General features: G+C 43.7%; 1 protein-coding gene across 6 annotated transcripts in view; it reads left to right on the forward strand.

The window, feature by feature from the left end:
- Cracd (capping protein inhibiting regulator of actin dynamics) overlaps positions 1-12,618 on the forward strand; it is a 206,504-nt gene that overhangs the window by 117,998 nt on the left and 75,888 nt on the right. Inside the window, exon 1 of one of the 6 annotated variants that reach the window (XM_060380787.1) lies at positions 4,621-4,784. The exons of the other annotated variants lie outside the window; for them this stretch is intronic. The gene's annotated coding sequence lies outside the window, so the exon portion shown is untranslated. Of the gene's footprint in view, positions 1-4,620; positions 4,785-12,618 lie in introns of those variants that run through there. 6 annotated transcript variants of the gene reach the window in all.

A 12,618-nucleotide genomic window follows, 5' to 3' on the forward strand; every position in this document is an offset into this window, starting at 1 on the left:
GTGATTTTTAACTTGTTTTTTTAAATTACTTTTTTTTAACTAAGTGACATACTTAAGGCTTTAGAGAAAATGAAAGCTTACAACATTTTAGCAAGCTGTCAAAATGTTGGCTAATAGACGTCCTTAAGGAACCTACTTAATGACTACATAAAAATAATTTCTGTTCAATTTATCAGTTTATCTGTTTAATAAATGACTCATGTGGGAAAAGATAGTTCCAAAATATGGAAAAATTTAACTAATGTTAAATATTTTGACATAATTTTTATTTTATAATTGTAAAAGTAATGAATTGCCATTATAAACCTATTTTTTTTCTTTCTTTTTCCCCTTCCTTTCCCGCCCCCTTCCATGCCTCTTCTATAAAGCAAGATCTTTCTGTGAAGGCCAGGCTGGCCTCATGTAGACCAGGCTGGCCTCAAATCCTGCCCCAGGCTCCTCAGTACTGGGATTATGGGCATGTACCATCAGACCTGTTCCTCTAAAACATTCTGAAAATAAATATGAGCATAAACATGATAGTAAAAATTATCTACAACTCAGTCACCTAGAGGATTCAGTCGGCTGAGCCTACGTATGAAATTACTTTGTAATTATAATTTCATCACACTGATAGTGTGCTTCACCCTATTTATCTGCCTGATTTCTGAATTAGTGAGGGGATAAATACGATAAAGAAGTCTCATGAGTTTGCCTACACAAAATTAACTTTGTTACTACTTCCTAATTATATGTTTTGTTTTGTTTTCTTTCTGGCGGTGCTGGGGATTGAACCCAGGTCCTTGTCAGTGCTAGGCAGGATCTCTGCCACCAAGCTGTATATTCAGCCCTTAAGAACTTTTAGGTATTAAAAACCGTTTTACACTTTCGGGGCGGGGTGTCACATGCCACCATGCACTGCAGAAGTCATGGGACAGATTTTGGAAGCTGCGCTTTCTTCCTCTACCATGTGGGTCCGTGGAATCAAGCTCAATTGTCAGGCTCAGTAGCACGATCTGTTCCCTCTGAGCCACCTCACCAGCCCCTTCAGAACTTTTCTTTCTTTTATTTTTGGACACTCAAGTCTTCGTTTACAACATATTTAACAACTGTACACTTTTTGCAGCCTTGAGAACATTTTTTTTTTTTGGTACTTGAATGGGAAAATATAGTTTGACCAAATCTTAACATTTTAATAGACATATATGCATATGCCAAAAAGAAATGCAAGATTAAAGTAATTAATAATAATTATAAATTATTATTATAAAGTAATTAATAATTATTATAAATTATAAATTAAAGTAATTAATAATAAAAAATAAAACCTTACCTTCTGATGGTTTTTTAAAACTTTCTACTAGTTTAGTTAAAACTCCTAACCGAAACAGCCATTTACCTCAGGGCCGATTTGAAAAGAAAGTAAGTAATTGGCAAACTTGATAAATAGGCAGAAAAACGCTTGAACAGCATTCTGTCGTTAAATGTGATTTGATGTGAGAAATGCAGAGCCCAAAGTGGACATCATTTCTGGATCATGATGACTAAGACTAAAACTAGAAGTTCAATAGCCAGCCAGACCCAAGAACATAACTAATGATACCTTTTTGTAAAGGCTGAAGATGGATAGTAGCCCACTATGTCAAAGATTGAAACCCTACAACTTTGAGAACAATCAATAGTCATTCAGACTTAAGACTTTACCGCTGGGACCGTACTCAGCACAGCGCCAACATTTAATAAAAGAACGGAAATGCTAAAGGGTGAAAAGAAGGAGACAGTCTGGCAGATAGGCATGCCAGTCAAACCCTGAAACTTCTCATTAGGAGAGGGAGCAAGAGGTGTCTGTGGCTGAGCCAGGCAGCGAGGGAGCTGCTGCTCCTTTCTCCCTCTTCCTGTCTCATGTTGGCAGCTGTTCAGAGGAAGAGAGAAGCCTCTTTCTCTCACCGTTCCCTCCTTGATAAGAGTCTCCTGAAGGAGAAGTCTCAGCAGGGCACGGGTGGAGCCTGCAGATAGTCAAAAGATGGATTCAGCAGACTAGGAGGCAAAGGCTGAGAGTGTGAGCAGCTCTCCCCGCCACCGCCGGGGGGGTGGGGGTGTAGGGAGGGACTTGGGGGGCCTGAAAGGAGCAGCAGCAAAGGATGGCCTCCATCTGAACTCACCCGCCTTGGTCTATCACTGTAACTCCCCTCACCCTGCCTTTGGCCGCCATTCTTCCTCTAATAAGCAGAGACTTTCTTAGAACTCATCTTTACCTATAATTCAGTCTGCTACAATTAGGTGCTTTTTGATATAAAAATAAGTATAAAGGTGTAACTACCCAAAAGTACTAGGGAAAGGGCATTCATTAGCACCTTGTATGCTGTGTGTGTGTGTGTATGTGTGTGTGTGTGTATGTGTGTGTGTGTGCATGAACACATATTCATGTTGGTCTGGCACTTAAAAAGTCCGGTCTCCATTACAGAAAACAGTCCTCACTTTTACTAACTTATCCCCAAGTTTGTCTGCTCTTTCTGATGGCAGAAATCTGGGGCCTGTGGTTTTGAGACAGATGTGGTAATCCTCTTGCCCAGTTTTGTTCCTATGAGTTTAGAGCGTGTGTGTGAACAGATAAATGTACAAAGGTGCTATATAATAAGTAAATGCGTTTGCTCCGCATTTTCCGTAGATCTTAGAGAAATGTGGGATTCTCACCATTAAAAACATCTAAGGCAAATGAGACTGTGTGATCCAAGGTGGCTGCCACTGTGACCATGTTTGGGGGCAGCGGGATGGAGGGAAGGGGAGAAGGGCACCTGCCTTGCCTTTGAGCGCATCTTCTGAATCTGTTAGTATCCCATGAGCTGGAGCTTAGCCGTGAACTTTCTAAAACACAGCACGGTACCTAGTCACAAGGCACAGAGTTCAGCCTTGTTGAGGAGAGGAATTGCAGCTACTGGGGGGAAGCTGTCAACCCCTGTCACAATCACCTTTGAGATCAAGTTCTGCCCATCACATTTTTTAATCCAGGACACTATTAAATATGAATGGCACGATTGCCTTCTTAAGTTAGACTCAAAACCTGAGTGTAAATGGAGAAGACCTCCATATCACAAATCAGTTTCGAGAATTCTCCGGTTGCCTGTCATACTGCATTAAAAGGGTTGTGTGTGTGTGTGTGTGTGTGTGTGTGTGTGTGTGTGTATGTTGGATTGGGAATGGGGTTGTGTATTGCAATGAGCAAGGAAAGATTGACATGATCAGTCAATAAGAACTCCCTGGCCACTGCACGGAAGAGGAGAAGAATGTCATGTATTTTCTTCATTCTCTAAATAAGGGAAACTCCTGTAAAGTCCTAGATTTTATGGCAGGTGACACTGTTAGAGATGTTTTCCTTCCCCCTGCTTCCTCCCAAACCCCCGCCCCGAGATTTGTTCCACTAAAACTAAGCAATACTTTAAATTAGGGGGTGGAATTGGAGCTTTTCACGGTGCTCTGGGAGAGGAAGTTTTTTGTAATGGAAATACCACTGGCTGGTCGTAAGGAAAGGTACTTGGATGGTATTTTCAGGTGAAAGAAAACAGGTGACCTGAAGATGATTACAACAAAAAATGCTGTGTAGAGTAGGAAAGAAAAAGCCAGATAGAATCAGGCACTTTCCTCCCTGTCTAACTTCCTGTCCTCGCCTATTTAGGTTGGCTATAGGAAGACACCGTAGACTGGGTGTCTTGTTTATTTCTGGAGGCTGAGAAGTTAGAGATAAGGGCGGTGGCACTTTCAGTGTCAGAAAAGGACCCCTTCCTCATACCTCACATGATGAAAAAGGTGAGGAATCACTCTCTGGCCCTTTTCATGAGGGCACTAATCATACTCAGGAGGATTTCCTCCATATAATCCCCTTTAAAACAAACAAACAAACAAACAAAAAACCCATCTTTTAATACCATTATCTGGACATGGACTTGGGTTGGGATTTTAACATAGGAATCTGAGAGGCACCTAAAGTCTACTGCACTTATATAAATATACAGCTGAATTAGCAATTATCAGTGTTTGGGGGAGGAGGTGGAGGTCATTCTTAATTTACTTTCCCTTCCTGTGCGCCCTGTCTTTTCAAAAGAACCGTGAGCTTGTGAGAAACAAATCTACATCAGACCTTCAATGTGTTAGTCTCTAGCGTGGCCTCTTACATGTACAAGGACCACAGTAGGTATCTGTTTGTTGCTTCCTTGAATCCATGGATGGGAGTCTGGCGGGCTGTTGAAATTATTGTCCTTCAAGGAGTTTGCTCGGTGCATAAACATTGCTATCTTCAATTTATCTCTGGGATACTGAGGTTGGAGGTGACCGAGTGGGCCATATCGCTCTTCCTGCGGTGCTAAATGCATTATTGATCAGTAAGGGAATTGACCAGCATAAGTGGCAGTGGGCATGCTCTTCTTCTCTTTTCTTTGTGTCATTTTAGCAGGAGTGAGACAGTTTCCAAGCTCCCTCGGAGCTGCATGATAAATAGCCTCTGGGTAAATTAATATGCTCTTATAGATGAGACCAAAACAAGGGGCCGAGCTTGGCCATCCTGATTTTGCTTCCCTTTGCTCAGCCTCCTGGCAGGAGCTGCCTAGCTCTTGATTTGGCCTCAGCTCCTCCCTTGCTTGTCTGTAGCTGTGGGTGAGTCATGGCAACCTTGCTGGCCCTGCTCTTCCAACTGAGAAGGAAAGAGGTTGCCACCAGCTCATGTCCTCCAGCGCCTGGAAACACAAAGCCTAGCTGCTGATGGCGAGGGTCTCCTAGCTTCCCCTCTCCCCTCTGTCAGATTTCCTGCTGAGGTAAGTAATGTGGAGTGGGGCTTTTCTGATTTCCCTTCAGCTTTCACTTCCTTTTGTATAGGTCTGGCTTGGGAAATGTGGTGAATAAACGCTATAATTATAACCCTCTTTGACAGCTCTGTAATCTAATTGTAATTCGCTCTGAGCATCTTTTTAAGACAATACTGTGTATTGAAGAAGCAGCTGTTCCAGTCTCATCTGTTAAGCCTACAAGAACTATGGGAACTTCCGACCTATTCAAGACCTAACAACAGAGAGCTTTTCTCTGAGAGAGAGAGAGAGAGAGAGAGAGAGAGAGAGAGAGAGAGAGAGAATGTGAGTGTGAGGAATGTACACACCCATGTGTGTCTAATTTCTATACCCTAGCTTGGCAAAAGAGTACTTAGAATTGTCATTTAAATTGGTTTTTACATGAATAAGGAAAGGATTCTGAAGTGAGTGAGCGCTTCAGATGTGTCTTCTACAGTTAGCAAGACTGGGTTTTTTTGTTTGTTGTTGGTTTTCCTTTTAACAGAGGTTCAGTCCCTCTTAACCGGGAGTGGGTCCTTGGCAGTGCTGGCTGGAGGCTCTTGGAGACTCACTGTCCATCCAGGACTGTGTTAGTTTCTTAGGGGTGTTCTAACTTAAGCACCACACACTGGGCAGCTTAAACAGCAGAAACGTTTGCCTTTAAATTCTGGAGGCTAGAGGTTGGAAATCAGGGTGTCTGCAGCACTGATTCCTTCTGAGTTCTGAGGCTCTCACTTGAGCCTCCTCAGCAGGTGTTCCTTGGCTTGTAGGCAATGCTGTCACTTTATCTTCCTCTGTTTGTGTCTGAGTCCAAATTCCCCCTTTTTACAAGGGCATCAGTTATATTGGATTACAGCCTAACCCAATGACCACATCTTAACTTGATAGCTGTTATAATGACCCTGTCTCCATATAAAGTCACAGTCAGTGAATTTCAGTGTACAGAGTCCAATACATCTTTCTGCTGAGGTCAAAGGAGACACAAATGTGTATTTGAATATGCAGGAATTTTCTTCCTATAACAGCCCAAAATAGTCTGTGTCCTACAAAGCTTTTGGGGAAAAAAAAAAAAGTGGGCAAATCTCACAAGAACATTTCATAATGGTGTTATTGTCCCTTTCATTTATTTTGGGCTATAATATAGAACAATAAATCTGCCATCATTGTTGGTATTTGGCCAAGTAGTGCAGCCTGGCCTACCTTTTAACCTTGATTGCCCTGAATACGGCGTCCTGAACATGAGAAAATATGGAAGGATAAATGGTGGGTCACTTCAGAACCTTCGGAGTGGTAGGTGAACTGGAGGAAACCACCTGAGGGTGAATGACAGGGGTTTTCCCACCATCTCTGCTCCCGGTTGCAAGAGGGAGTGTGAAGATGGATCCAGAAGTCCTCCTGACCTGGGTGGTGGCGGTGCACGCCTTTAAACCCAACACTCAGAGAGGCAGGGGCAGTCAGAGCTCTGTGAGTTCCAGCCTGGTCTGTACATGGAGTCCAGGACAGCCAGAGCTACACAGAGAAACCCTGTCTTGAAAAACAAAATGAAAACAAACAAACAAACAAACAAACAAAAAAACCCAAAGCAAAACAACAACAACAAAGGAAGAAAGGAAGTCCTCCTGGATTCAGAAAATTCCTTTGTTTTTGAGGGCTCTGAGGACCAGATATGAAACACACATGGAAACAGCATTTAAGATTAAGGGAAGAAGCAAGTGGCAGGAAAGGAGGCAGCTCAATGTGGTGGACCTAGAGAGTGAACTGGATTTTAGGAAACAGACTGTGGCCAAGGTTCTGCAGTCAATTAATGTGATAATGGGCATGTATACTCACCCTTCTGTTTACTGGGCAGTGTGGGTATTGAGCTCACATATGGTCAGCCCGCAGCCCTGCACCATCGGGATACCCAGCAAGTAAGAGGTTACAATAGTCCAGTAGTAAGTCAGTGCTCAAGTGTAAAACATTCTGAAAGGCATTGGGTAAATGTCAGTCTAATCTGTGAAAACTTGATTGGCCACCACCATACTTGATGGTACTGTTTTGGGAAGGCAGTGTGAGGAACTATTGAAAGAAACTCAATAGACAGAAGGAGATTATTTGTGACTGAAAGAGGAAAAGGGGGGGGGAAAGGCACCCTGCAGCCGACCTCCAGGCATACAGGTTGGATGCTGGACTAGGAGGCCAGGTACACAGCTCCCGCTTGTCCACACCCGTGTCACTGACATTTGATAAGTGTATCTCTACCGACAGACATGTCCCCATAAGCTCAGAAACGTCCTCACTCATGTGACAACTGAGAAGTCCTTTGCTTCCTGGGAGGTGAGCATAGCAGATGAGTTAGGAAGACACCAGTTTCGGGTGTTCACTGCTGCAGGGCACTTACTGGCTTTCCAAACCCTAGCTTCACCTCGAAACGGGCGGTGGGGTTTAGACGGTGCACACCGGGAGAGAAGCAGATGGTGGGGTTTAGACGGCGCACACACCAACGGACAGCTCATTTTCGCATGGAGGAGTCAGAAAGCCTGTTGGGTCCTGTTGGAAGAAGAGATGAGCCCCAGGGCAGCTCGTGGGGCGGAGAGTAAATAACACAAGATGTTAATTTCAAAGACCATCTGGGATGGAGATCAGTTTCTCTGGACTGCTCGCCCCCAGCCTGCACCCCATCTTGACATTTGCTATTCTTTTTGAAATCCCGTTCTTTGAACTGGACCCCCAGGGAAGGGGACTGGGTTGATTGTAGAGCATGATTATTCATTTATTACACAGTCACAGTCGAGGAGGAGTGTGCTGCTGTGCCATATACTAACTATCTCAAAGTTCTGAAGGAAAGGAGGAGGGCCTTGTGGGCGTGGCTGAAGGAGGTAGGTTGCCTGTGCGAGGCGAGGACAGGCTTCTGAAAGGATGTATGACAGTTTAGCTGCTCCATGAAGGACGGATAGAAAGCAAAAAGTAATCAAAGGGCTGAAAGGAAATTCCAGGCGAAGGATAGCCTTGTACAAAACAAAAAACAAAAAGAACGTGCTCTGTGCCTTCGAAAATGTAGCTGGTAGTCCAGCCTGCCTGGGTTGAGGGCTTTTAATAAGAGTGGTAGGCCAGACCCCTGGAAGGCTGCAGATTAGAGCCAGTTAATGAAAAAGACTGAATGCTGTGCCCTGAAGGGGAATTGAACTTGATCCTGTAGTAAGAACAGAAGCTGAATGGCTTTTGACATGATCAGACTTTTCTTTATATATATAATTTTTTTATTTATTACAATTTATTCACTTTGTATTCCAGTTCTAGCCCACACCTTCATCCTCTCCCAATCCCGCCCTCCCTGTCTTCCTCATCTCCTCCCCAGTCCACTGATAGAGGAGGTCCTCCTCCCCTTCCATCTGACTATCAGGTTTCATCAGGACTGTCTTTCATAGTCTTCCTCTGTGGCCTGGTAAGGCTGAACACCCTCAAAGGGAGGTGATGAAAGAGCCAGCCACTGAGTTCATGTCAGAGACAGCTCCTGTTCCCCTTACTAGGGAACCCACTTGGACACTGAGCTGCCATGGGCTATATCTGTGTATGGGTTCTAGTTATCTCCATGAATGGTCCTTGGTTAGAGTATCAATCTCAGAAAAGACCCCTGGGCCCAGAGTTTTTGATTCTGTTGTTCTCCTTGAGGAGCTCCTGTTCCCTCCAGGTCTTTTTATCTCCCCCGTCTTGCATAAGATTCCCTGCACTCTGCCCAAAGTTTGGCTATGAGTCTCAGCATCTGTTTTAATACCCTGCTGGGTAGAGTCAGACCCTTTTAAATGCTGGCCAATTCCCACCTGCAGCCGCATGGGGTGTGGCTGGGAGGGTGAGGGATGCACAGTGGGTTGTGCCGCAAGACACAGGGAAAGACGGCAGTGACGGCATGTCCTGTGCACATTCTTTTTTCCTTTTGGTTTTTCGAGACAGGGTTTCTCTGGGTAGCCTTGGCTGTCCTGGACTCACTCTGTAGACCAGGCTGGCCTCAGAGATCCGCCTATCTCTGCCTCCCCGAGGGTGCCAGCACACCTGACCTGCACACATATTTTCATGAAGGGAGAAAAGAATGTAGATTGGTATTTTCTTGTAAATTAATTTTAAAATCTCTAGAAGATTTTACATAAAGCTAAAAAAGAAATAGGTTATCTTAGGAAGGAGATACGTATCTTTTTTTTAAGATTTATTTATTTATTATTTATACAGTGTTGCGCCTGCATGTGTGCCTGCAGGCCAGAAGAGGGCAACAGATGTAGATGCTTGATGAGCTACCTCTATGTGGTTGCTGGGAGCTGAATCCAGGACCTTTGGAAGAAGAGCCAGTGCTCCTAACCTCTGAGCCATTTCTCCAGCCCAGGAAGGAGAAAAATAGGCATTCAGTGTGCTGCCTTTAATGAGCACCTGAACTGCATTATCTAGCCAAAAGTCCAGAAGTCTGCCCTCTGTCACTTTTTCCTTTTTTTTTTTTTTTTTTTTTTTCTCACTAGAATTTCATGAGTTTGTTCTGTTGAGCCACCTTCAGCCTGGATTTTGCTGGTTGTTCCTCTGTGGTGGTTTATATGTTCCTCTGCCCTCTGTATTTTTCTATAAATTGGTAATGATTGAGGTGCTATCAGATTTAAGTTTTGTTTTTTTTTTTTTAAGACTGGTTCATTGGTGGTGTGTTCTTCCATTGGAGGACAAGTAATACTAGGTAGGTTGCCTAGTGTGTTTTTGCATGTGTGTGCGTGCATGTGTGCTTGTGCCATATGCATGCCTATGCATGCATACACATAGATAGATAGATAGATAGATAGATAGATAGATAGATAGATAGATACAGAGAGAGAGAGAGAGAGAGAGAGAGAGATAGATGGCAGAAACCATTGTTAACGATGCGTGGTTACTGGGTCATTGAACCCAGCACTCTAACTGGCCTTGCAGAGGCACATTGTGGATGTCTGATGATTGTAGAATTAAATTAGACCAAGCCATCGCATTAAATGGGCCTTTGAGGGGGTTCTTGGGGTTTGGACATGAGCTTTGTGCTTTATTTAGATCTTTTCACTCCTGGTATCCCTAGTATGCATGATGGCTCGTGAGAATGAGGAGGATAAGCAGAGACAGAAGAAATTGTGCTCTTGGCTCTTTAGTGCTTGTTCTGTTAGCCTTCAACCCTTAATGACCTCAGAAGGCTGTGGTATGCTATGATGATTTTGAGTCAGCAAAATACTAAGACCCTTCTCTATGTTCTGTGTTAAGAGTTTTAACCCTTTCCTTTAAACGTCGTTGAAAATGTGAGGGATTGCATTAGTGAGACTTTTGTTCTGTGACAGGAACAATTTACCTGAGGGAAACAAGTTAAGAGACAGAAAGATTCATTTTGGCTTGCAGTTCCAGGGGCTTCAACCCAGTGCTGATCTGTTGCTGAGACTGAGAAGAAGTGGAGCGTGGTTCCAGAGAGACTGGGTCGGAGCATTTGCTCACGTAGCATCCAGGAAGTTGAGGAATGATGGGAAGGGGCTCGGCCCTCAGGGTCCTTCAGAAATCACACCTCTATCGACCTACCAACCAGGCCCCACCTTTACTACCTCCAATAATTCGATCAGCCTTTGAGTCCCTTGGTGGATTAGTCAGTTGATGACATCAGAGCCCTCACAATCTAATCGCTTTCCCAAGGCCCCGTTAGCTAGAGATGGGGATGTATCACAGCGCTAGAGCACTTGCCTGCTTACATCCACAAGGCCCTGGGGCCAACTGATAGCACCAAAAAAGAACCTGCAGCTTACTTCCTCTTCAGACCAGATGATTGTTGTAGCAACTTCCCCGACAGTTAGATAAATTACTCATTCTCTTTTTCTATCTGTTGAATGCCTTCTGCACATGAGCTTAGGGGATAACCCTAGCCAGACTTGGTACTTAAGATCCAGAACACAAGAATGATGAAGAGAATCTTGGCTTGACAGACAGATGCTCTTGGACTGGTTAAGTGATGAGATCATGGGCTAGAGCAATGTGTCTTCAGTAACAAAGGAAACTTCTTGGCCTTTATGAAGCTAATAGCTTCTGGCCTCCTTTCCTTCTTCCCTTTGTGGTTACCTTATTGAAAGCACATTTGCAGCAAAGATTAGCCAACTTTTGTAAAGAGCCACAGGACTGCTATCTCAGGCCTTGAGAAATGAATGGACTCAGCAGAGACTGTTGTGTAGTTTGTAAACAGAGATAGTTAGTGCTTAAACAAATGGGAGTACCCATGTTCTAATAAAACTTTATGTACAAAAACAAAGGCAGTCTAGCCTCTCTTAAAGATAATTATGTGGGCCCAGGTTGATTAGCTCTGATGGTCCTTCTTCCCTCTCTTCCACCATTATATCTGTCCTATTTCCCCTTGTGATTGAGATTTACACTTCCTCCCTAGGTCCCCCTTGTTACTTATCTTTGTGGGGTCTGTGCATTGTAGTATGTCTATCCTGTACTATATGACCAAAATCCACTTATAAGTGAGTACATACCATGTGTGTCTTTCTGGGTCTATGGAGTCTGAAGTACAAACCAAGGACAATGCATGGTCTGGACCTAGGTCCTCTGCCTATAAATACCTGTTGGGTATCTTAGGCTTCATGGGGGCCCAAAAGTCGGGAAAGTTGGGGATATCTCTGAAATGGACTATGTTACCCGCTTTTTGATTGCTTCTCCTTACTGGGACTGTCCTCCCAGACCATAGGGGAGGAAGATGAACTCAGTCCTGATGTGAATAGATGAGATGGGGTGTCTGGATAGAGGGGCTGCCCTATTCTGAAGAAATGGGGGGAGATGCAGGAGAGAGGGTGGGATTGGGAGGAGAAGAGGGACCTATGGCCAAGATGTAAATTTAATTAATTAGTTTTTAAAAAGATAATTATGTGGGTTGGACAGTGGTGGTGCACACCTTTAATCCCAGAACTCTATAGGCAGAGGAAAGTAGATTTCTGAGTTTGAGGCTAGCCTGGTCTACAGAGCAAGTTCCAGGATAACCAAAGCTAAATAGATAAACCTTGTCTAGAAACACACACTCTACACACACACAGAAATTAAGAAAGAGAGAGAGAAAGAAAAGAAAGAAAGAAAGAAAGAAAGAAAGAAAGAAGAAAGAAAGGAAGGAAGAAAGAAAGGAAGAAAGGAAGGAAGGAAGAGAAAGAAGGAAAAAGAGAAAGCAGAAAGGAAAGAAAGAAAGAGAAAGAAGAAAGAAAAAAGAAAAAGGAAGAAAGAAAGGGAAAGGAAAGAAGAAAGGAAGAAAACAAAGAAAGAAAGGAATTTTGAAGTGAGTGGTCTTTATTGTCAGTTATAGGTATGTCATATCTCACACATACACATTGTCTTACAGAGTGTAGCTGGTTTCTGTTTTCCAGACAGAATCTACCAATGATCTTCCTGGTGAGCTCTTTTTAACTGTACCCACTCCTTCCTCTTCCTGTCCCTTAGGAACAACTGAATCTCCATCTGTAATTCAGTGAAGGTCCAGCATTTCTTTCTTAATCAAAGTACCTAAGGAGACAAACACACACACACACACACACACACACACCACAAGCTCAGAGCTTCAGGTGTTGTGCACCTGTCCCATCCCCACCCCTGAGCCTGGTACCTCACTTGTTCACACTGAAATTCTGTCTCATCGTAATCCAGGCATTTCAGTGACCACACCCTCAAATATTACTAAGCTCTGTGTTGAAGTCTAAACAGATTGCTGGAACTTGTTCTGCTGGTCACCTGCTCTGTGTCCCATGTTCAGGTGGTTAAGTAGATGAGACCACCATTTACCAGAGAGAAATTTGGTCTTCTGACAGAAACAAGACGTCAAGACAGTAAA

This window comes from Meriones unguiculatus, chromosome 3 (assembly GCF_030254825.1).
Source record: "Meriones unguiculatus strain TT.TT164.6M chromosome 3, Bangor_MerUng_6.1, whole genome shotgun sequence".
Taxonomy (NCBI): domain Eukaryota; kingdom Metazoa; phylum Chordata; class Mammalia; order Rodentia; family Muridae; genus Meriones; species Meriones unguiculatus.